This window comes from Neofelis nebulosa, chromosome 5 (genome assembly GCF_028018385.1).
Source record: "Neofelis nebulosa isolate mNeoNeb1 chromosome 5, mNeoNeb1.pri, whole genome shotgun sequence".
NCBI lineage: Eukaryota > Metazoa > Chordata > Mammalia > Carnivora > Felidae > Neofelis > Neofelis nebulosa.
In genome coordinates, this window is record NC_080786.1 from 100,545,021 (window position 1) to 100,549,479 (window position 4,459).

Here is a 4,459-nt window from a genome sequence, read left to right on the forward strand (position 1 = left end):
GGGCTCCTTTTGGGCTGGACCCATATCTCTTTTATCTTGGTATTTCTAGTTTCTACCACAGAATATTCTCAAAAAGTGGTTGTAGATATGGATTAAATATATAATCGAGTGGGTCAGTTATTCTTTTTCATGGAACGCCAGGCCATTTACGAGAGAAGTGCTCTCGCGGCAGCTTCCAAGTTCAATCCAAGTAATTTTCCCTTTCCTGTCCAGGTGTCTATCTTTTGTCTTCCCCCCACTCAGACCACACTCATAATACATGGAAACCAACATATGTGTAGTGTCTAGCAGAGGTGCTTCAATGCGTATGTTCTCATTGGATTGTTACAACATGGTTACCAAGTGAGACAGGAATCCTGGTCTCCATCTTGCAGTGGAGTAAACAGAAACTCAGAAGGGACTGGCACAAGAGCATATTCTGCAAAGCGGCAGATGGACATAAGTCTTTGGTGACAAATTGAGTGTACCACTTTTTATAAAAACTAGTCCTTAGAATACCAGTCTGTAGCAGATAGTCAGCAGGAATTTGTTAAAAATTAGAAGCCAAATTTCCTCAACTTTAGAATGAGAGACAGAGAAAAGGGGAGAAATAAGAAAAATGAAAATGAACAAAATCAAGTGTGATAGACAGAAGCAATTTTAGATTTCTTTTGTTTTGTTTTTATGTAAAAATCTGATTTACATGTTTTTCATGGAATAATGTCTCCAAAACGTTCCTTTGATACTGACTGGAAATTTTTTCTTTTTAATTTATAATTTCCTGTGGAAAATGGTTTGATTACTAGTATATTAACTTATTTATGTCCTTGATTACTAGTTCCAGGTGTCAAGGGAAAATATTACTAAAGGAAGTAAAAAGTCTTCTCAGTTCAGTTGAGTTTCCATGACCATCTCACTTAGTATTTTCCCTCTTAGAAATGGTGTACTCACTATGTTGGAGCTACTCCTAGTCTTAACATTGTGTCAGAAGTCGAGGGGTTCAGGGGCACCTGGGTGGCTCAGTCGGTTAATCGTGGGGCTTCGGCTCAGGTCATGATCTCTTGGTCCGTGGGTTCGAGCCCCGGGTCGGGCTCTGTGCTGCCAGCTCAGAGCCTGGAGCCTGCTTCAGATTCTGTGTCTCCCTCTCTCTCTGCCCCTCCTCTGCTCATGTTCTGTCTCTCTCTGTCTCAAAGATAAATAAAAACATTAAAAAAATGTAAAAAAAGAGAAGTCGAGGCGTTCAGAAAGGGTTTGAATGAGACATCACAGTAATTTCTCTCAGATTTGTTTAAATACTCAAAATTTGTATGCAGTCATACTATGACCTGCTCTGCTCTAATCATACACTGTGCTTAGCCTAGTTGAATGATTCATTCAACTTATGAGCTACTAAGGTACAAATAAAATTTGCTAACACTACCTATTTTATAGTTGTTTAATTTATATTTTTACTTGTTAATTCAGCAAAAATTGAGTATCTACTCTGTGAAGATATTGTGCATGGACAGTGGACACAGAAGTGAAAATAGAGGCCCTTCCCTTAAGGATCTTGTAGTCTATGTGGAAAGAGAGTAGGGATGCCAGATTTAGTAAATAAAAATGCAGGACATCCAGTTAAATTTGAATTTCAGATAAGCAACTAAATGTTTAGTATGAATGTTCATGGAGTATTTGGAACAGACTAAAAACCTTTGTTGATGATCTAAAATTCAAATTTAACTGAGAGTTCTATTTTTATCTGACAACCCTAGAAGAGAGACCTGGACAAAGATAATTATGATGCGCAAGAGTAAGTGTTAGAACGTGGCTAAGTCCAGAGAGCGATAGAAATATGTGGCTCCCTGTAAATTAGAGGTTTTATTTTTAGGTTTTCCCTATGTGCTGGGAGTGAATGCGATCCTTTTCTGCAATTTGACCAGGTCAGTAGATGAATGTCCTGGCAAGAGAGTAGACTCTTAAATAAAAATGATACATTTATAATATAAATATGGGGGGGGGGGGATTCTGCAACCATATTGAGATTGATTGCATTGCAAAACATCAAAAGCATTTCAGAGCCATGTAAGAAGTGATTTCTTAGGATTAAGCTTGTTACAAATGTCCCCTTGCTGTGTTTCTACATGGCAACCATGGAGAATGGGCATATCTACTATTCTCAGAATCTGTTTTCCAGGGGGAGCAAATTGCTGTGGTAGAAATCCTGGGCCTTGACCTTTCAGGGATTGTACTCAGAGAAGGTACATTAAAGCTGGAAGACCAATTGGACTTAAATAGTCCATGACTTTCGTGCTATGGACAAGAGAGCTGAGACCAGCCTGGGTTAAGAGGCACAGTGACCATGGGGCGCCTGGGTGGCGCAGTCGGTTAAGCGTCCGACTTCAGCCAGGTCACGATCTCGCGGTCTGTGAGTTCGAGCCCCGCGTCAGGCTCTGGGCTGATGGCTCGGAGCCTGGAGCCTGTTTCCGGTTCTGTGTCTCCCTCTCTCTCTGCCCCTCCCCCGTTCATGCTATGTCTCTCTCTGTCCCAAAAATAAGTAAAAAACGTTGAAAAAAAAAAAATTAAAAAAAAAAAAAAAAAAAAAAAAAAAAAAAAAAAAGAGGCACAGTGACCATGAAACAGGTACTTCTGTATCATTTCCTTACTACTTTTTCTTTCCCAGCAGACAATGCATTAATATGGGTAAGCATTATAAAGAGACTCTGACTGACTTTTGCAAAGTAGCAGAAGAAATGGAAAAAAGAGAAAATATAAAGGAGGAGAAGGATGAAAAAGTGACAGTAGGGAAATACACCTATTCTGTTTCAAACATATGAACAATTTAAGAAACAAAAATTGGGGGGCACCTTGGTGGTTCAGTTGGTTAAGTGTCCACCTTTGGCTCTGGCTATGATCTCGTGGTTCGTGAATTCAAGCCTCGCATTAGGCTCTGTGCTGACAGCTCGGAGCCTGGAGCCTGCTTTGGATTCTGTGTCTCCCTCTCTCTCTGCCCCTCCGCCACTTGCACTTTGTCTCTCTCTTTCTCAAAAATAAATAAACATTAAAAAAATTTTTAATTATGAGGGTTTAGTGAAAAAGGTAACCTTAACTTGTTTTTGATAACGGAGGGTTTGTTAGGGGGCATAGGAGACCAGCTCAGGAGAATCTGAAAATCTAAGAAAAGGAATTTAAAATAAGTGTGTTATTCATATTTTAGCCTAATATTTTAAAAAATAGGAATTACTGTCATTGACTCCATGGAAATCTCGTATGGCTTATTTCTGTATTTAATTTACTTTTTTTCTTATTTCCCTCAGATGTAACTGCTTATGTTCTGAACTCCAGCACTGCCTTATAATTCAAGAATCCTGGAGATCCATAAGAAATCTGATGCCCTCTGATTCTTGTTCATTGGTAGGTAATTTGGTTTTGTTTTTTCCCCTCTCTCTGGTCTTCTGAACCTCCATGGATATATGTGGGTTTTCATTTCATTTATTGTCCTTGCCATTCAGTGGTACCTTTCAGTGTTACCCTTCACGTGTGGGAATTATCTTCTCTTTATATGTACTCTTTACAATTCCCTCCTGTGATGATTTCTGTAAACTTACTATTTAAAAAATGCCTTTTAGTCTATTGTTGGACATCCAGAATTGATTCTCTATTTCTTTCATGTTCCTCTTCCCATTTTTTAGTTGGATTGTTTTTGTTTGCTTGTTATTGGGTTGTATGAGTTATTTATTTTGGCTATTCAACCCTTATGCAATATGTGGTTTGCAAATATTTTTACCCATTCTGTAGATTGCCTTTTCTTTTTGTCGATTGTTTCTTTTGCTGTGCAGAAGCTTTTTGGCTTGATGTAATCCTCCTTGTTGATCTTTGCTTTTGGTGTTATATCCAAAAAAGTCGTTGCCAAGACACATGTCAAGGATCTTCTTCCATATTTTTATGTTTTATTTTGGGGAGTTTTATTGTATCAGATCTTATGTTTAAGCCTTTAATCTGTTTCAAGTTAATTTTTGTGAGTTGTGTAAGGTAAAAGTCCAATTTTATTTTTCTGTATGTGGTTATCCAGTTTTCCCTACACCATTTGTTGAAGAGACTATCATTTCTCCTTGAATGTTCTTGGCTTCCTTGTCACATATTAGTTGACCATAGATGCGGGGGGTTATTTCTGGGTTCATTATTCTTTCCATATGTATATGTGGTTGTTTTTAATGCCAGTATCATACTATTTTAATTATTGTGGCTTTGTAGTATAGTTTGAAGTCAGAAAGTATGATGCTTCCTATTTGTTCTTCTTTCTCAGGTTTGCTTTGACTATTTGGAGTCTGTTCTGGTTCCATACAAATATTAGAATTGCTTTTCTATTTCTGTCAAACATTTCAGTGGAATTTTGATAGGGATTGCATCTAATCTGTAGATGGCTTTGGGTAGTATGGACATCTCAACAATAATTCTTATGACTCATGAACACAGGCTATACTTCCATTTGTTTATGTCTTCT

At 38.0% G+C, this 4,459-nt stretch overlaps 1 long non-coding RNA gene across 1 annotated transcript; it reads left to right on the forward strand.

Moving 5' to 3' along the window:
* Positions 1-373: 373 nt before the first annotated feature.
* Positions 374-2,310, forward strand: LOC131511405 (uncharacterized). The gene is made up of 3 exons (XR_009261510.1): positions 374-449; positions 1,847-1,898; positions 2,199-2,310. It is a non-coding gene; the product is annotated as an uncharacterized LOC131511405 (long non-coding RNA).
* Positions 2,311-4,459: the final 2,149 nt, after the last annotated feature.